A 21,229-nucleotide genomic window follows, 5' to 3' on the forward strand; every position below is an offset into this window, starting at 1 on the left:
TGGTAAATTGAACTTTCCAGAGAGTTGTTCCAATGACGCAAATATGTTGTCTATAAAAATATCTTTGAAGCTCTCAATACATCTTCTGTGCCAGTCCTGAAACGCAGAATCAAGTAAGGAGGGTTGAAAGAGGTGGTTGGATGAAATAGGACTAGAGAGATGAAAAACATGGAAGCCAAAATGTTTTCTGAACTGAGCCCATACTCTCACAGTGTGTCTGGTGACCGGATTATCAATTAATTTATTTGGGGAAAGAGGGAGTGAGGACCCAAGCAGCGCTAGGATGGATAGGTTTTTGCCAAAATTCATCTCCATTGCTACCCATGATGGACAGTCAGCTCAGTTATGAAAGTACGACCAAAACGCAAGACAGCGTATATTAGACGCCCAGTAATAGAAACAGAAATTGGGCAGTGCCAAGCCTCCATCTCTTTTTGATTTTTGAAGATGGATTTTGTTTAGCCAAGGGTGCTTACCCTTCCATATATAGGATGCTATAACTAAATCTAATGAGTCAAAAAAGGATTTAGGGGTGAAGGTTGGTATAGACTGAAAAAAATATAAAAAAATAGGGAAAATATTAATTTTGATTGAGTTAATTCGGCCCACCAGGGATGCAGGTGGGGGTGACCACTGCGTTAGGTACTGTTTCACATGTTTTAACAGGGTAAGGAAATTTTCTTTAAGAAGACATGTTTTCTTGTGACTGTAATACCAAGGTAAGTAATCTGATTTTCCACAATCTTAAAAGGGAGGTTGGTATACTCTGATGTAGGTGTCTTCCCATTCAAGGGAAAAAGTTAACTTTTGTGTAAATTTAGTTTGTATCCTGAGAACTGGCTAAATTGAGTGAGTAATGACAGTATGTGGGGTAGGGAGGTGTCCGGGTTTGATATGAAAACCAAGAGATCGTCCGCATAAAGGGCGACTTTGTGTTCAACCCCCTTCCTCCAAAACCCTGAAATATGCTCGCAGCTACGCAGTGCAATTGCTAGTGGCTCTATGGCCAAATCGAAAAGTAGTGGATTTAAGGGGCACCCTTGGTGAGTTCCCCGTTGGCGGTTAAAAGGTCGTGACTGCTGAGAGTTGGTGGGGATTAAAGCAGTGGGGCACAAATATAGTAATTTTATCCACGTGACAAAACCGGGTCCAAAGTCGAATTTTTCTAAGATTGCAAATAGATATGTCCACTCCATGTGGTCAAACGCTTTTTCCGCGTCTAAAGAAAGGACACATTCAGGATTCACTTCTGAGGGGGAATAAAAAATATTAAATAGACGGCGTGTATTAAAATAAGCGTGGCGGTTTTTCACAAAGCCGGTTTAATCATCGGATATTATTGATGGTAGGATGTTCTCCAATCTACGGGCCAAAACTTTAGCTAAAATTTTGGCATCAACATTTAATAAGGAGATTGGCCTAAAGGAGGAGCACTCTGTTGGGTCTTTGCCCTTCTTAGGAATTAGGGTGATACATGCTTCATAGAATGATGTTGGAATTTTACCTTGCTTAAACGGATCAGATAGCACTGAGCTTAATTGAGGTGAAAGCAATATAGAGAATGATTTAAAAAAAATCCACAGGGAACCCATCAGGTCCAGGGGATTTTCCTGACTGTAAAGAAGAGATAGCTGCAGCAATTTCCTCTTGTGATATAGGCTCCTGTAGTCTTGATTTGTTGCCGGGAGAAAGTATAGGGAGGTTTAAACGATTTAAAAAAAAATTCCACCAAAGTGTCATAATCTTGGAATTCAGAAGTGTAAAGTCGGGAATAGTAATTCCTGAATGTGTCATTTATCTTGGAGTAATCCGAGGTGATGTTGCCATCAGCCATTTGAATTTTTGTAATGAGCTGTTTTGCTTTAAGTCCTCTCAGTGGATTGGCTAATAGCTTACCAGATTTGTCACCTTGGATATAAAATAAACTCTTGCTCTTCAAAAGTTGACGTTAAATTGGATGTGTCGAAAGGAGGTCAAACTTAATTTGGAGTTCAACTCGCTTTTTATAAAGTTCTGGGTTTTTAACTTGAGCATATTGCTAGTCTATTTCTTTAATTTGATCGGCTATGTCAGGGCTACCAGGTGTAGGACCCAAAAGCAGACGAAGAGACAGGATGGGGGGGGGGGGCAAAGAGGCATGTTTATTGTCTGCCGGGTTAAGGGACAAGGCTCTCGGACAGGCGGTGGGCTTAGCAGGGGCGTGGTTCTCGTACAGGCGGTGGGCTTGGCACTCGTACAGGCATGGTCCAGGCAATGGCAGGGAGATCAAAACACATGTAGTGGTACGACGATCTGGCATCGTCTGGAGAGCAGAGCCGCTTCTTATCCTGGCTGAGATGGGTTGATGTGAGAAGAAGGAGTACTCTCTCCTGTTTGGATAGAGAAAGCGCCACACATCAGAGACACCGTAGTTGGATAAAAAGGATTGAATAAGTGATGCAGACTTACGCATTATACCAGGGTTGGTGGAATACCGATCCAGCACAGGATTCAACCAGCAGTTGAAATTCCCACCGAGGATAAAGAAGAAGAAAAAAAAACGTTAAATAAACTCCACATCGTCTGTGTTGGGGGCATACACATTGGCCAACACTACCATTGTATTGTATCATTTCCCTGAGACAATGAGATAACGACCGTTTGAGTCTGACACTACATTGTGATGCTCAAAGGGAATATTCTGGTTCATAAGAACTGAGACCCCCTGGCTTTGGCCTGGAAAGTGGAGTGAAAGTGCTGCCCTGCCCACCGTGACATGAGGCAAGAGTTATCAGAGCCACGAACGTGTGTTTCCTGTAAAAAGGCAATTGCTGTTTTAAATGGTTTAATGTGTGCACACACTTTCCTTCTTTTAACAGGGTGGTTTAAACCCTTGACGTTCCAGCTCAAGAAATTCAGAACACTGCCCAGTTTCCTTGGCTGAGAGCATAGGTTGGTAAGGACAAACGATATTAACACTCCAGGTCTTAGGATGAGGATGTAAAGCAGATAATAGGACACTGATAAACCATACATGATCAGGGCTATAGGCTCCTAAAACAACACCGGCATTGAAAGATCCATCCCCCACCCCCCCATCCCGCAACAACAAATACCCAGAGAACCCTAATCTCCATTGCCAGCCTCTCCCCAAACGATAGGCTGCACCCACCCTCAGCCACGTTTCCATCGAAATCTCGAGCTGGTCTCTCCCCAATTGAGAGACTGCATCCCACCCCCAAAAATACTTGCACCGCAAAGTGAACAGATTATGAACCATAAGGAGAGAATAATCAACTTCTTTCTAAACTTTTTTTTTTTAAGCAATATATTTATTGAATTTTGTTTGCAAATTACATCAAAACGAGTAATAGCACAGTGCAGCAAACATTTTCCTCCCCCCCCCCCCCCCATAACCCTGTCCCTATAACAAGTAATACAATTCAAAGCCGGGTTAAAGAAGATAATAAAGATAAAAATTCAATTAATAAAAATAATAAAATAAAATAATAACAATAATTTCTTTCACAGACTGATTAGAGGGTGTGGTTTTTTTCCAGTTGCTTTTACGCATATAAACAGTCAGATAGAGTTGTTCTACTCCCTCAGAGCTTGTTCTTGATTAAGCAAGTTACCAACATTAGTATTACGTCTTAGGAAGTACAGAAACAATCCCCAGATTTTATCAAAAACACTTTGTTTACGTCTAACAATATACATTATCTTTTCCATTGACATGTTTGAAGCCATTTCTTTAACCCACATACCAATTCTTGGTCCATCAACACTTTTCCAATTAAGAGCAATTACACGTTTTGCTTGTAATATACACATATCTATAAATCTGAACTCATTGCTATGTAAATGTGGAGTGGTAGGATATAAACCAAGAATAAAAAGCTTTGGACTCAATGGTAATTTCTTTGACAAAATTTGATCAATCATATCAACAACATCTTGCCAGAAGGTTTTCACTCCCACACATTCCCATATACAGTGAAACAGCGTCCCCCTTGCCTCACTACACTTAATACAGGTATCAGGAATATTGTCATTAAACTTGTGCAATTTAACAGGAGTTATATATGTACGCATCAGCCATTTATACTGTAGAAGCTTTAGGTTGCTGCTAACTATCTGTCTCTGGGCCTCTTTACATGCCTCACTCCATTCTTCTAAAGATATTTCCTCCTCTATATCTCCCTCCCATAATCTCAGTTTTGTCTCTGATGATTCATCAGATCCAGATACAAATAAGTCATACATAGTCGAAATTAAACCTTTATCATAACAGTGTTTTGTGACTGCAACTTCTAATATAGAAATGGTAGGAATGTCTAATGAATGGCTTTGACAGGATGATAGAAAACTCCTTAGCTGAAGATATTTGAAAAAATGATTCCTTGGAATGTCATACTTGGTAGATATTTCCTCAAAGGACATGAATACTTCATCCTCCTCCCTGTACATGTCTTGCACTTTCCTTAACCCCTTTTCAGCCCATAATTTAAATCCCCTATCATTTTGCCCTGGTTTGAAATTGGCATTACCCCAAATAGGACTGAAGCGTGACCGGGACATATTTATATTCAAATACTTACAAGCATCGAACCAAACATCAATCATATTCAATATTATAGGGTTGTCTGTATTTTTCTTCAGATATTTACGGTCTGCTGAATACAAATACAGGTGCAATGGTAAGCCTGGTTTAACAGAGCAGGCTTCCAGATCAATCCAAGCTGGGGGACTTCCAGATGAGAAGTAAAACATAATCGACCTTAATTGTGCTGCCCAGTAATACCATTGGATATTTGGACATTTCAGGCCTCCTCGATCATATGGTAGATAAAGTAAAGATAGACATTATCTAGGACGTCTATTTTGCCAAATAAAGCTTGTAAACAGTTTCTTGATTTTCGTGAACAAAAATGAAGGAGGGGGTAGGGGGATATTCTGGAACAAATAAAGAAATTTGGGAAGTATATTCATCTTTAGGATATTAATCCTGCCGATCATTGAAATAGGTAAGGATGTCCAACGCTCTATCGAAGCAATACTAGCGTCCAGGATGGGCTCATAATTTGACTGAGCAATCTTATTCACCTCAGGGACAATTTTTATTCCCAGATATGTAAATGTGTCTGTTGGGTTGAAGGTAGAAGCATAAACAAGACCATTCTTCCTCTCTGTTTCATTCAGTAACATTATAGATGATTTGGAGTAATTAACTTTATAACCAGATATTTTCCCAAATGATTTTTTCTAAACTTACTAAAATAAAAAAGGACTTCCCTGCTGAAAAAAAAAAAACAAACCACTAAAAAAAACCCCGCCTCTCCCAACTCTCGCCCGCTAGAATGTTCTAATCCCCCCAACCGGAATAAGAAAAGGGAAACAAATGTAATAATATAATAATAATGTTTTACTTCAAAAACAAAACTAAAAAAAGGGGAAAAAAAACTAGAACTAAACAGGAATTGTATGCAAAGATGACAGCAAAGTAGGATGGATTTGAAACTAATATGGTGTGCCGTAATTAAAAACACACAGTTATGATACCAGAATGAACTGAAAGGCTACATAAACAAAAGTATGATAAGTAAATAACCAACGAAAAAGAAAATAGAACTGTCCGACCTAAACGAAGTTAGAGGAGGGGACAAAGCATGTGTACGTTAGTGGTACTGACTCACTAACCGCCCAGCGTCAGGCTGTGCAGCAGTGAACTAGTACAAATCAAACGCTCCCCTCCAAAATGCCTTGGCATCTTTGGGGTTTGTAAAAGACTTGTGGACGCCGTTACGCTTGAAAGATAGCACTGCAGCGAAGTTCATCTGGAAACGAATGCCTTTCTTGATACTGTCGCGGTTTTTCTATAGCCCGGATAACTATGGATGGAGGCGGGGACTTTTAGGTGCGACAAACCGGGCTTCACCACCGTTAGCTAGATAGCTGCGCCAATGCTAGGGCTAGCCTGCTAGTTAGCTAGTTAGCCGTGTGCTAATGGGTTAGCAAGCTCACCTCGGGACCAGGGCTGGTGATGGAACAGGGCGGCTGAGCTCTAGGCGGGGCGGGAGATGGATGGCTGCTCTCCGGGGTGCGTGTCTCTCTCTCTCTCTGTACTCTGGCTCCGGTGTGACCGGGTGAATGTCTCTCTCAGTCTCTCTGGGGAAGCTCTCGGGGGTAGTCAGCTAGCTACAGGTACCGAGGCAGTCTGCTGCTAACACTACCACTGCTAGCCACCGTATCTACTGTCTAGCCCAGGATACGCTAGGTTTCCCTGCTCTATCCCACGCTAAGGTGACAGTCTACGATATGGTTACTAAACAGTTCTGGCGCTTTGTCTCTCCCGCGGTGTCTAATATAGTTGCGTCTGTGACAGCGCGAGCTAACCTGTGATTGGTCCTCTAGCTGCACGAGCCCAGTGTAACATTCCAAGTACATCCCCAGGCATTTCCCACTACACTGCCCCCCTCCAGCACTGTTGAGTCCCTTCAACATAAATGAACAACAGACTACAAAGATCAGTCTGATTAATCTAACACGATAAACGGGACAGAACACCCGCGAAATGAACTAGGCCCGGAACAAAGGGCGTCAAACAAATTTGGGTGGTCGCTATCCATACTGGACTCTTGTGACTAGCCTAGTAACCCCCAAGTCAACTAGTCACGTCCGTCAAAGTTAGTCTAGGAGCCAGGCGGGCCTCCGGACTGGCCGGCCCCGTCTGGTGGTGTACGGGAGATGGGACTCAGCGGCGTCGGCTTCGTCTCCTTCTGGGTCAGGGGCGTTGGACTGCCCGCCCGGAGCACAGGCTGCTGTCCCACGACGTTGGGTGATTGTCGACTCGCCTGAAGAGTAGCTGGCAGCAGTGTGTTGGAGCGGCTGGAACCGAGCCGGGGAGCCTGGTGTGCTGGGTCCTCCATCGTCGTTTGCGTGGAACAGGTCCTCCAGCCGGAGATCAAGGTCTTCATCGATCTCCTCCTGCTCTGACACTCCTTCGTACTCCTCTGTTCTCTGCGCCCCCGGCTCCTCCATGTCAGCAGCGGGAGGACCTCCTTCAGGTGTTTCCTGCGGCCCTATGGCTGGTGCTGGAGCAGACAACAGAGCATGGCGCCTCCGCTGAATCCAGACCGGCACGTCGTCTGAGAGGTAGGGTAGCAGTCGATCGTGGTGGAGGACTCTCTCCTTACGACCTTCCTGGACTCTGTACAAGACGTCTCCCATCTTCTCTGTGATGAGGCCGGGACCTCTCCACTGTGGCTTCAACTTTGGAGATTGACCCTTCTTCCTGGTGTCGTCCCGGACATACACTAGATCTCCAGGGTGAAATGTGCGTTGTCGAGCACGTAGGTCGTGGTCCTTCTTGTTCCTGAGCTGGGCAGCACGGAGATGCTGGCGCGCCACTTCGTGGGTGTCCCGCATGTTCGCCTCCAGGTCAGCAACGTACTCGGCTGGGGAAGTGCGATGAACGTTGGCTTCCTGCACCCTCAGGGTGAGTCCTTGCGGCTGGTTGACTTCTCGCCCAAGCATCATCCGGTTTGGTGTGTAACCCGTAGAGGCATGGGGTGAGCTGCGGTAAGCCCCGGCGAGGAGGTGGAGGTGTTGGTCCCACTCGCTCTGGTGTTTCCCCACGTAACAGCGGATCATTTGCAGGAGAGTTCGGTTGAACCTCTCGACTTGACCATTCGACGCAGGATGGTAGGGGGTCGTTCTGGTCTTGGCCACCTGGAGAAGTTCACAGAGCTCACGAAACAGGGCACTCTCGAAGTTGCGTCCCTGGTCTGTGTGGATCTCCAGGGGTACTCCAAACCTGGAGAGGAACTCCTGTAGCAGCTTCTGAGCGGTGATCTCTGCAGTTTGCTCGGGGATCGGGGCCACCTCCACCCACCGCGTGAACTGGTCCACCATCACAAGGATGTATCGGTTCCCCATCTTGGATACTGGGAGCGGTCCAACCACGTCGATGTGAACCCTGTCCATAGGAGCGCCGGCCTGGTACATCTGCAAGGCAGCTCTGCCTGTTCTTCCAGAGGATTTACACGCCTGACATTCAGGACAGCGTCGGACGAACTGGTTCACACTGTCAGTCAGACCAACCCAGTAGAACTCTCTGCGAACTCGATGGCAGGTCTTCTCACGGCCCAAGTGACCGGACAGCAGGGCGCAGTGACACAAACGTAGGACCTCTTCTTGGAGCGCTGTTGGAACAATGAGACGGAGGATGGATGGCGTGTCAGCTCCTTCGTCCCAGCGGTAGTACAGGACTCCATTTCGCCTTTCTACTTGCGTCCAGACCAACCAGTACTTCCGTGCAGCAGGTCCTTCCAGCGCCATCTCCTCCTGTGACGGTAGCTTCCCCTCATCCTTCCACTGGTGCAATTTCGCTAGCACGGCGTCTCCCCTCTGGCGCTCCGCTAGCTCGTTGGTCGAATACTGGGCTAACCAGTTGATAGCAGGTGGTTCACTCTCTTCAGCACCATTCTGATGTTCATTGACAGGTTGTGACATCGTTAGGCCTCCTGCCTCTCCTCCTGGAGCCGATGGTGGAACGCCCTCTTCTGCCGCTCCGGAGGTGTTCTCTTCCGAGTCAGTTCGACGGATCGCTAGCGGGACCACATCATCCACATCGTCGCTGAACCTTGCCCAATGGTGGTGTTCACGGTGACAGTAGGAGCAACCTCCACAAGGCAGCGAGTCCAGACTCTCCCCAGCATGATAGCAGTCACAGGCGGGTTTGGGTGACCTGGACAGCGCGTCCGCGTTGCTGTGCTTGACTCCTGGCCGGTGTTCAATTTTGAAGTTGTACTGGCTCAGCTCCTCGATCCACCTCGCCAGCTGGCCTTCTGGGCTCTTGAACCGAAACAGCCAAATCAAACTGTTATGGTCCGTCCGGATGATGAACGACCGGCCCAACAGGTAGTGGCGAAACTGCCGTGTGAAGCGGACTACAGCCAGAAGCTCTCGGCGTGTGACGCAGTATCGCTGCTGTGTGCTTTGCAGATGTGCACTGGCGTAGGCTATGACCTTTTCTTCTCCTGCTTGCATCTGTGACAGGACAGCTCCGACGCATGTGTTGGACGCGTCAGTGTCGAGCAGAAACAGTCCATCTCGAGTGGGGTATGCCAGAAGAGGTGCCGTGGTGAGTCTTGCCTTTAACTCCTCGAAGGCTACTTGTTGTGTGTCGCCCCACTTAAACTCCTCCCCCTTTTTCTGAAGTTCGTAGAGGGGGCTGCACAGATGGGCAAATCCTCGCACAAACCGTCTGTAGTAGTTACACAAGCCGAGAAAAGCCTGGAGCTCAGTGAGGTTTCTTGGGGTCCTCCAGTCGTTCACAGACTTCACAAGCTCCGGGTTCGGGCTGACTCCGTCTCCGCTCACGACATGCCCCAAGAACAGGACCTCCCTCCGCAGCAGGTGGCATTTAGATGGCTTGAGTTTGAGACCGTACGCCCGGATGCGCTCCAAGACCTTCCCCAGGCTCTGCAGACCCTCTTCGACTCCACGCCCCAGCACAATGATGTCGTCGAGGTATACAAGCAGGTGTCTCCACTGTAACCCTCTCAACACCACCTCCATCGCACGTTGAAATGTGCCGGGCGCATTGCACAGCCCGAAGGGCATTCGGGTGTACTCGAACAGCCCATAGCGTGTTATAAAGGCTGTCTTTCCACGATCATCCGGGTGCATTCCAATCTGCCAATATCCACTTTGCATATCTAAAGTCGAGAATACAGTGGCCCCCTCGAGGGTGTCCAGACACTCTTCGATCCGCGGCAGTGGATATGCATCTTTGAGAGTCAGGTCGTTGAGTCTTCTATAATCTATGCACCACCGCACACCTCCGTCCTTCTTTCTAACTAACACCACTGGAGAGGCCCATTCCGAAGTGGATGGTGTAATCACTCCGGCCTCTAGCATGCTCTTCAGGTGCCGCTCCTCTTCTTGTTGAAAGCCCAGGGGCGTGCGCCGAGCCGGTTGTCGGACAGGTTGGCCTTCGCTAGTGTTGATTCGGTGCTGGACCGCATCGAAGCGCCCCAGGTCCGCGTCACTGGCCGCGAACACGCCCTGGTGTTCAATCAGGAGTTGTTGCAGGGCCCTCCGCTGATCCTCATCCAACCCTTCACTGGCGGACTCATACAGGGACGACAGATGGTCGGGCAGACCCATAGTTGGTGACGACTCCATCCGTCGGACTGTGGCTGGTTCATTTTTTCGGCTCATGTCGTCCTCTTGTGGGGCCTGAAGCTCCTCTTCCGCCTCCACTAGCACGCCGAGGCAGGCTCCTTTCTTCAGCCTAACTTCTTTCGGCATCAGGTTACACAGTCACACAGGGACGTGTGGGGCAACGTTGACCAACACACTGCCAGATGAAACTCCCTCGGTGAGGCCAGCAGGCTCCAGGACGGCGGAGATACCTGCCTTGGGGCTTTCCACCACACCCCAGACGTCCTGCTCGCTCTCCGCTGATAGTGTCAAAGAGTCCTGCAGCAGTACGCGAGAGACGGCGTACTCCCCCACGGACGTACCCACGATAACTGTGGCCACTGGCTCCCCTTCGACGTAGACCTGGCCTCCCCCGGATACAGTGACATGAGCGGCCAACATGAGATCTAGGCCCAGGAGGAAGGGGTCGCGGATGGGCGCGACGAACACATCCCATTCGATGGTCTTGGGGCCCAAGCGGATGGTCACCCTATACTTCGGGGTTTCAGCCATGTCTTTACCCTCTTCAGCGTTACGCAGAATGGCGATTCCGACGCTCGGCTGGTCGGCCAGATTTAATCGTTGGAATGTGTCTCGGGACATCACCGTGGCTTCGGCCCCTGTGTCAACGATGCACTTCAGCTGCAGGCTGTTCACGGTGATGGGAATGACGAGACTGGGTCCATTCCCCGAGGCTCGGCCGAGATTGACTGATGGCTGCTCGCTGACCTTCCTCGGAGCCCTCGGGCTTGGTGACCGTGAGTTACACTCTCGCTTGAAATGGCCCTCCTCTCCACACTGGTAACAGGTCCCTTTGCTGCGGGAACTTGTGCTCGGGGACCGCTGCGCGCGTTGCCCCGTGTGCGCGTAGGTAGCCCGCTCAAGCGTCCTTCCCCGTTCCACTCCTACTTGTTCTTTGGCCATGTACCGCTCGATGTTTAAGAGCACCTTGTTAATGTTGTCGATGCCACTGGCCAGGGTCTTGAGCTCGGGGGTGCTCATGCTGTCTCCTACCGGCGGAGGACTTGGAGAGCTATCGCGACGCCGCTCGTCTTCCCATGCTACTCGCCGGATTCTCCCTTTTCCTTCAACCTCTCGCCCCAGCGTCGCTTTAAAGTCATACTCGCGTGCCTCAACCTTCCTGATTGCTTCAGCTAGTGTTTTGGGTTCTGCCCCCAGGACTTCATACGCGATGTTTTGGTTCTTCAGCCCGCGCAGAAAGGCTTCTGCAGTGTAGGCCTCCTGCAGTGTAACACCAACCTGCGGGTATGCCAGTGTGACAAGTCTCCTCACTTCCTCGCCAAACTCATAGAGGGTCATCTCTCTGGCCTGCTTAACCTCGCTGAGTTTACGGCGCGCAGTTCCCTCAGGCAGCTCTTTACCGTAGCGGCGGCGTAACTGGGTGATGAGCGCGTGGTAGTCATCTTTTATCGGAGCCGGCTGCGCGATGACAAGACATGGCGTTGTCCCTCAGTCGGAGATACAAGGCGTCCAAACAGGTCTCGTCGCTCCAGCCCCTCTTTCTCGCCATCCGTTCGAATGGTCCAACGAAACTATCCCAGTCGCCCTTACCATCAAAAGTGGCGAGGAGCTTGATGTCATTTTCGTGTCCTCGGTCGGGACCTTGTGAGCTTCGGTTGCCGCTCCGACTTTGAAGGTCTCCTGTCTGGCTCTGTTGACCTCTAGAGGAACCTGCCTGCCCTCCAACGCTGTCATCCAGCAGGTTTCGGCCGCCGTTGCTGTCCAGGGACATTTGGCCACCCTGCATCCCGTCGGGGGGTGGTACTGCAGTCGCTCCATTTTTTCCACCGTGACCGATCGGAGTGCTGGTAAGTGGTGCGGGCTCACTGGGTCCATTTCCTGTATAGCGCAGGGCTGCTGGGGCTGCTTTGCTGCTCGGCCTGGCTGGCGTCTCCTCGTTGCGCCGGTCGCTCAAGTTAGCCACTGCGGCCATAGCTGCTGGCAACAGGTGATCAGCGCCGTCTCGCTGTCTGGCCCCTGGGTTCTCCCGGGTCGGGGTGAACTGCGAGAGTAGGCTCATGTCTTGCACCGTTCTGCTAGTTCGTTCTCCGAGCACAGCCCCTGCCGACCCTACACCACTATCGCTTTGAGGGCTACTAGGAGAAACCCCTTGCTTCACTACTTGAGCGATGGGCGACAAACCGGGAGGCTCACCTTGGATATCTGAACGATGATGGGCCCAATCGGTGCGCTGAATGGGAGGTGTGGGGGGACGAGATCGCTTAGCCACCGCTTCCGCTAGTCCATCGATACGCGCTGTGAGGGCCTCCATCTGCATCTCTATCTGGCGTTGCATCTTAACCTGGGTCTGGCGTTCCATGTTTTCCATCTGGCGTTGCATCTGAACCTGGGTCTGGTTCATGGTTTCCATCTGCGCCAGGAGGAGCTTCATCCAGGCGTGCTCTCCGGGGTCTTCTGTCCCCACACCAGCACCATCCAGACTCAACTCAGACTGTTCTTTTACATTTTCTTTGTCCTGTGACATTTTTATTTTTCCACTGATTTACGTGACTACTGAAGAAATTACAGTGCTTCACAAAATGGCTGCCTCACTAAGTTGCTAGCTAGCTATAGCGATGCTGCCAAAAAGCTGCTAAATGCTGCTTTGAAATGCTGCAGAATGTCAATGCTAATTAGCTAGCGCCACTGGACATCCTTTTGTGCACTTTCAGGGTGAAACTCGGTGAAAAACAATATCCTCACAGTGTGAATGGCGTTGAGAAACTAATGAGTCTTTTTATTCACTTTTTCGTTTGGGTTCCACTTCATAAAGAAGTTTCTTATTCACTTTTTTCGTTGGGGTTCTACTTCACGAAGAAGTACAAAATGGCTTCTTGCTAGCTGTGTTAGCTCACAGTGTGCAGGCTGAATTATGCCGCCATGTGACCGGGGCAGGATCCTCCGGTGTTGAGATTATGGCGAATCCCAACCTTTTATCCCACTTCTGACACCACTTGTCGCGGTTTTTCTATAGCCCGGATAACTATGGATGGAGGCGGGGACTTTTAGGTGCGACAAACCGGGCTTCACCACCGTTAGCTAGATAGCTGCGCCAATGCTAGGGCTAGCCTGCTAGTTAGCTAGTTAGCCGTGTGCTAATGGGTTAGCAAGCTCACCTCGGGACCAGGGCTGGTGATGGAACAGGGCGGCTGAGCTCTAGGCGGGGCGGGAGATGGATGGCTGCTCTCCGGGGTGCGTGTCTCTCTCTCTCTCTGTACTCTGGCTCCGGTGTGACCGGGTGAATGTCTCTCTCAGTCTCTCTGGGGAAGCTCTCGGGGGTAGTCAGCTAGCTACAGGTACCGAGGCAGTCTGCTGCTAACACTACCACTGCTAGCCACCGTATCTACTGTCTAGCCCAGGATACGCTAGGTTTCCCTGCTCTATCCCACGCTAAGGTGACAGTCTACGATATGGTTACTAAACAGTTCTGGCGCTTTGTCTCTCCCGCGGTGTCTAATATAGTTGCGTCTGTGACAGCGCGAGCTAACCTGTGATTGGTCCTCTAGCTGCACGAGCCCAGTGCAACATTCCAAGTACATCCCCAGGCATTTCCCACTACAATACGTTCAGCGCAGACTGGGTTGAAGGCTCTCCGCGCGGATCGGACCACCGGGGGGATGTCAGGAGCGATACGGAGGTGTTGGCCCTCATACTGGAGATTCCCTTTACGCCTGGCTGCGGACAATATCATGGCGACGTCTCTGGGGCGATGGCTCTTGATGATAACAGGGCGGGGGCGACCATCCGCAGGGGCACCGGGTCCTCTGTGTGCGCGATCAATTGTGACGCCTGTGACTGGTAACTTCAGCACTTTAGGGATGAACTCTCCAAAGAAATTAAGGAGCTCGCTTCCCTCAACTGACTCCTTGAGGTTTAAGATCCTAATATTGTCCCGCCTGGAGCGTCCCTCCAAGTCTGTAACCTTGGCCGACAACTCCGCGTTCATGTCCTCCGACGCGGCACACTCCCGCGCAGCGGGGCCGGTCCATCCTCCAAGGCGGAGATGGATGCCTCCGATTTAGCCTGACGTGCAGTGAGAGAGTCGGGAGCGGCCGCTGCCGCCACATCGTCAACACGTCTGACCACGCTGTCGATTTCTGCATCCCGTCTCGTCTCAAATTTGGTGAAAACCTCACTGAACATCTTTTGAGGTGGTTGGCCCTCTTCTGCGACAGCATGGCGCCGAGATTTCAGGTAGCATGGCGCTAACCTTAGCTGCGGCCCGATGCTAGTGTAACCGGTTATTTTCTTGCCCGGTGCGGGATTCGATACGGGGTGTACTGCACCACAAGGCGACATCACTAACCGCTCGGCTAATGGGTCAGACCCGTTAGCTAGGGACTAACGTGTGTTATTAGTAGTTTACACTAGCGCCCCTGGAGGGAGCAGAACCCTCGGCTGTTCCGCGGGCTCGGTCCGGTCCACTTTGTTTTGGGGGTTTTGGCATGTTTGCGTGTTCATAGAGCGCGTTCCAGATAATTCTCTAAAAGCTAGGAGGGGTGCGGTAGTTAACAGAAACGTCAGGCGGGGAGAGACGACGAAAACACGGCTGATCACAGCGACGCCATTACCCAGAAGTCATATACTACGTATTGTTAATTAGATTAACAATACATATATGACATGACACCATATCATATATGAATTGTTAATCTAATTAACATATATGAATTGTAATTAACAATGAGGCGACACAACTCAGACTAGGATAGCCCATTGATTCAGCTGGACCGTCTTTTTTGAGCCTCAGAAAAGACGGTCCAGCTGTCACACACACACACACATCTCTCTGTCTCGCTCTCATCTATCTCTCTGTCTGTCTCCATCTCTCTGTGTCTGTCTCTGTCTCGCTCTCACCTATATCTCTGTCTGTCTCCATCTCTCTGTGTCTGTCTCTGTCTAGCTCTCTGTCTGTCTCCATCTCTCTGTGTCTCTCATCTATCTCTCTGTCTGTCTCCATCTCTCTGTGTCTGTCTCTGTCTCGCTCTCACCTATATCTCTGTCTGCCTCCATCTCTCTATCTCTCTGTGTCTGTCTCTGTCTAGCTCTCTGTCTGTCTCCATCTCTCTGCAGACCTGCTAGGAGCCCCTCTAATGAGGAAACACAGAGACGGCGAAGCGTGCATTTTCTCTCCCCCAAGAGGGAAGACTCGGCAAACCAGTCGGGAAAAGAGACGTAGCTGATGTTGCGGCCCAAACACCAGCTACAGAGCCTATGGGCCCTCTGGAGGGAGGAATGTTTATCCCCTCCACGAGTAATGGCATGACACCAGACAAGACAGAGCAGTGAACATCATACGTGAGGGGAAGCATTGAAGGGACTGAAATTAACATATTGGTCGATTCAGGGGCAAACGAGTCGTTTATCAGTGACAATTTCCACATGTCTGTTCCAGCCCTGCACAAGCGACCCCTAACAGCGGACTTTATTGCTGCGCGGGCAGTGAATGGACAGATGCTTGACACACTAGGTACCATAACAGTCACACTGCGTCTGGGGAAGACCTCCCGGCAGCATGTTTTCCACGTCATTAGGGAGTCCACACAAACAGCGCTGCTGGGCCTGGACTTTCTTGTCATAAATCACGCCCTCCTGGATTATGCCTGTGGCAAACTGCACCTATGGGACACTGTACTTCCACTTCTGAGTGGCAAAGACCTGATTCCTGAGTGTTGTAACATTTCCATGGCCACCGTCATGACACTGCCCCCCCTCAGCGAGATGCTGGTGCCTGTGAGTGTGTCCCCACCTGGGCCCGTTGACCAGCTCCCTGACTTTGTGGGCTACTTATCACCCAACCTCAAAGGCAAAAGTGACATCTGTGAAAGACGGGGTTACCACAGCCCGTGTGTTGAACCCTACAAATCAGGACATTATACTGAGGGAAGGCGTGCACCTGGGGGAGTTTTTCTCTGTGGATGAGTCCGAAATCGTGTCACTTCCACAGGTTCCGACGGAGACTGTTTCTGCCATTTCATCCAGTGATGTGCCTTTTGTGTCACTGGAGGAGTCTCCCGCTAGTCAGCAACAGAAACCACAACTGGCTGCACTACAGGCAGAGCATCAGGAGATATTCAGTACATCAAAAAGAGGGACTGGCAAATGCACAGTTATCCAACATCACATCAAGACTGGTGATCATCCTCCTCTACAGCAGCGTGCCTACCGGACTTCACCAGAAAAGAGAAGGTTCTGCATTGATTATCGTCGCCTGAACAGTATAACCATGAAATACTCTCATCCTCTCCCCAGGGTGGACGAGACCCTGGATGCCCTGGCGGGCTCCCTGTGGTTCAGCACGTTGGACTTCTCTAATGGATACTGGCAGGTCGAGGTCGCTGAGGGAGACAGGGAGAAAACTGCCTTCACAACGGGCCGGGGCCTCTATCAGTGGCGGTCGATGCCAATGGGCCTTACTAACTCACCTGCAACATTCCAGCGCATGATGGAGCTGGTGCTCAGAGGACTCCCATGGCAGGTGTGTATGGTGTACCTCGATGACATTCTAATATACAGCCCCACCTTTGAGGACCATCTCTCCAGTCTGCGCGAAGTTTTCTCCAGGATTCAGGCAGCCGGCCTCAGGCTGAAGTCTAAGAAGTGTCACCTGGCTCGAGATCATGTAGTGTTCCTGGGACATGTTGTTTCTCGCCACGGCTTACAGCCCGACCCTCGAAACACAGATAAAGTCAGAACCTGGCCCACACCACAGAATCCAACCGAAGTGAGAGCATTTGTGGGCCTTTGCTCTTACTACAGACGCTTTGTTAAGGACTTTGCCCAGTGTGCAGCTCCTCTGCACTGCCTCACCTGCAAAGACACACCTTTCAGATGGACAACTGAGTGTAACACAGCCTTTTAGTACCTGAAAGGGGTGCTTTCATCTGCTCTGGTTGTCACCATGCCTGACTTTAACATCCCCTTTAAAGTGTACACGGATGCCTCCATGGAAGCAGTTGGGGCTGTATTGGCTCAGGACAGGGACGGACTGGAGCGAGTGGTGGCATACGCTAGCCAATCACTCACTTCCCCGGAATGGCGTTGGTCTACATTTGACAGAGAACCGTGGGCTGTAGTGTGGGCTATACGCCAATTCAGACATTACATTGGATCAGCTGCCTTTACCATCGTAACTGATCACAAGCCTCTGCTGGGCCTGCGCAGCATGTCTATTGACAAGGATCCCATGGGACAGAGCGAGATGGGTATTGGAACTAGACCCTTATAACTGGATTATACAGCACAAGGACGGGCAACAGAATACTAATGCTGATGCACTCTCACGGCATCCTCGGGACCCCGAGCCCAGGGTGGTAAATGTCACCACGCGGCAGCCAAAACAAGTGAATGTCATAGGCTAGGAGGAAGGGCCAAGTGTTCCCCAAACAGACACTCAGCTGCTTCAAGCACCCACAGGGAACCCCCAGACCTCTGACTTCAACGCAGGGGAACAGCGTGTGGAGAGGAGCAGTGAGACACAGGATTTGTCTTTCATGCATGCACTTTCACATGATGGAACGGAAATGAGGGAGCTACAATGGGCTCTACAATGACCCAGATATTAGGCAGGTATTGAACTGGATGGAGAGGAGTGGTTCTCGGCCACCTAAGGGGCGGATGAGAGGTAGCTCCTGGTGGCTTAGAAAATTATGGACTGAATATCCCTGCCTCTCTGTTGTTAATGGACTACTCTGCAGGGCGGTGAATTCTCCCCTCACCAGAGATGCTCTGTGTCAGGTTGTCATGCCCTCCTCGGTTATCCCTGATGTGCTGCAGCATCTGCATGGGGGCTTTGCATCGGCACATTTCTCAGTGGAACGAGTGTGGGAACGTGCAAGGAAAACTTGCTACTGGCCTTTCATGTTCAAAGATATTCAACGGTGGTGTGAGCAGTGCATCCCATGTCAAACCCGCAAGGCCCCGGTGCCTAAGCATCGTGCACCAATGGGGAGCGTCCAAGCAACTTGGCCATCCCAGAGAGTGGCAACTGACATCCTTGAACTGCCAGTGACTTCTAAGGGAAACAGATATGTGTTAGTAGTGGAAGACTACTTTACCAAGTATGTGAATCTGTATGCTCTCCCTAACCAAACAGCCCAGTCAGTAGCACAGTGTTTGTTTGAAGACTATGTGCTAGTGCATGGTGTTCCTGAAGTGGTCCACAGTGATCAGGGCCGTCAATTTGAAGCTGAGATTGTTCAAAGACTGTCAGCTCCTGGGATTTAAGAAAACACGCACTACACCTTATAATCCCAAGTCGGACGGAATGGTTGAACGCTTTAATCGCACCCTCGTTGACCAGCTGGCCAAATCTTTGCTCGCCTGTGGTGGTGAGAGGGATGATTATCTGAAACAGGTGGCTTTCGCCTATAACACATCTGTTCATGCCTGCACCAACTCCACTCCGTATTATCTAACTCACGGACGGGAGGCTCGTGTTCCAGTGGATGTGTTGGTGCCATCTCAGTTGGTGCGTTCGGACATACCTCTTTCTCATGCTGACTTTGTGGCCTCTCTGGCAGAGAGGCTGGAGACTGCTTTTGCTGGTGCCAGGCAGGGTGGCGCTGACGCTCATGAGAAGCAGAAGTTGTACTATGATGGAACGGTCCATCGCCAGCCGTATGCAGAAGGGGATCTGGTATGGCTGCATAATCTGACAGAGGACCGTATGAAACTTGCTCCCCACTGGAAGGGGCCCTACAGGGTCCTGTCTGTGTTGGGCTCTGAGGGGAAACCTGGACTCACCTATCATTGGCAGCCCTTTGGACTTTGATGGACAGGGGCAGGTCGTCCATTATGATAGACTGAAACCATACACACTACCGGTGGCTGCTGGTTTTTCAGATAGCCTGCCGGCTTCTCCTCTTCATGCTCCCTCGCTGCTGGACGAGGGGTCGCCAGAGAGGGACACTGTGGCTGACGAGCCGCTGGCCTCTGGTGACACAGGGACTGTTCAGATTACAGGCACCAGTGAGCCACTACAGACTGTTTCTCGTTCTGGGAGGACTGTGAGAAAACCAGTTCGTTTCAAGGACTTTGTCACATTTGGTTAGCTGTTTGTGAAAAAAAACAAAAAAAAAAACAGCACAGACAAGTAAATATGACTGTTGGAATTTCTGTTGAATGTTTGTCGGGGTCACTTGACATGTCTTTTTTTTTACTGTGATTGTACATTTTTTTCTTCTCATATGTATATAGTATGTCTGGATGCTATGGTGTATCAGAACTTTCTGGTGTACATGGGGAATAGTGAGGCATACTTTATTGAGAGTGTGCAGTGAGGTGAGGGGTAACATGCATAATGTTATTGTTAAGATTTTGTTTAATGGTGTTAGGTTACTTCTGGGGTTCGCAGATTGATATGCATTTTTTTTTGTGTCAGGGTGTGTTTTCTGCTTTATATATGTATATTGAGGAGGACAGGTTGATAATGTTTTGGACAAGCCTGTGTTTTTTGCACTTATAGTGTTACTGTTTTGAAACGAGGACGTTTCTTTTTGTAGGAGGGGAGGTATGTAACCCTTTTTTTCTGGACTTGCCTGTTGGTGATTTTAAGTTCCTGTTATAAGCTGTTGCCACAGTATATGCCTTGAGCTCTTATTTTGAAGGCTGAAGAGAGAGCGGAAGTGCTGTACGCAGTGTTGTTGCTGTGGAGTTCTGTTGGGGAAGAATCCAAATAAAGTGGTCCTCGTGTGAAAGTGGAGCCTCCGTATTTGTTATTTTATAGTTTCATACCGTATAGGCGACATCTACAAACCCTCGGTTACACTAGGTAATGGAAAATAAAATGACAGCCAAGTATCCTTTAATACGTATTGACGATTACGTTTTACTTTTGTTGCCCCCCCCCCCCCCCGTTGCAGGACTGTTTTGATGGGTGTGATGTGTGACAACTCCCACCGGTGGGAAATGTTCACGCAATGAGCAATAACGTTTGGGTTACTCACAGATGGCGAACAGTTCAGTCCCTCGGCCAAGGCGATGAAGAAAACAGTCCGGACTCAGTCCTGTGGTGATGAAGAAAGAAAACGAAACGAATGGTCTCCCACGAAGCCAGTGGTGCAACTGTGCTTTTCCGGTCACACAGTGCGCTATCTGGTGTCCGTCTGCGCCTCGGTGTCCCATCAAAGCCCTAGAGCCCACGTCCGGTCTTGTACAGACAAAGTGAGACTTCGGTAGCAAGTTATACAGTTAGCTTGGGTAGTGAGTGGTGCTAGCCAGCAGGCTACAGAGCTTCGACGCTGGTACAAGTATTTCTGCAGTTAAAAGTGGCAAACAAACGGGCTCTGTGTGTGAGCACATACATTACACACTCACTCAGACTAAATACTATGAACCACTGACTGTTTAGACTCTTCGTCTGTTTGTCTAACGCCGTATCAATTCAACTCCCAGCCTCTGCTAGCCCCGCACCGTATCGCTGTCCTTCTCCCGCTCTTACGTAGATCCCTCGCTTCCTGTGTTAGTCCCGCCTCTTAGCCAATCATATTTACAGAAACGTGAGGTCTCGCTACATGAGCCAATCAGAAGCAGGTAAAACACTGCAAACCAAGCAAACTACTTTGACACAACCTCGTGTTTACGTTCATTCGTTTCATTCTTTACATTTCGCATATGCGTCACATCACATCTCAAACAAACTATATGCACGTTGTTTTTAAAGAGACGTCACACAGACGGTATTTACTGTAGGGTTTCATCAGTTAGACATTTTAACTCTGGGGATAAACCCAGGGGTTACATTTGTTAGACCGAGGGCGGTCTGACGGGACGCGGAGGCGGGGCAGGCTAGGCTAACTGCTAGCCCATGCAGCCCGGCAGTTCCGGAAGTCATCCTGGCTGGCCTTCGTTCTCTGGACGGTGGAGTCTTTGGACTGTGTTGTTGTTGGCTGTTTGTTTTTGCTTTGTTCTGTTTTTGTATGGTTTTTGGTTTGTTGTTTTGGAATGTGTTTTTGTCTTTTGTGTTGCAATGCTGTGGGCTGGGGGAAACGGGATTTCGTTTCTTGTGTACGTACAAGAT

General features: G+C 49.7%; 1 protein-coding gene across 4 annotated transcripts in view; it reads left to right on the forward strand.

The window, feature by feature from the left end:
- The window catches only part of LOC130127369 (zinc transporter ZIP11-like), a 181,724-nt gene that overhangs the window by 31,521 nt on the left and 128,974 nt on the right, over window positions 1–21,229 (forward strand). The window contains exon 1 of one of the 4 annotated variants that reach the window (XM_056296996.1): window positions 2,869–2,935. The exons of 1 other annotated variant lie outside the window; for it this stretch is intronic. The gene's annotated coding sequence lies outside the window, so the exon portion shown is untranslated. Of the gene's footprint in view, window positions 1–2,868; window positions 2,936–21,229 lie in introns of those variants that run through there. 2 more of the 4 variants (XM_056296993.1, XM_056296995.1) reach the window with 2 other exon arrangements.

This window comes from Lampris incognitus, chromosome 17 (genome assembly GCF_029633865.1).
Source record: "Lampris incognitus isolate fLamInc1 chromosome 17, fLamInc1.hap2, whole genome shotgun sequence".
Taxonomy (NCBI): domain Eukaryota; kingdom Metazoa; phylum Chordata; class Actinopteri; order Lampriformes; family Lampridae; genus Lampris; species Lampris incognitus.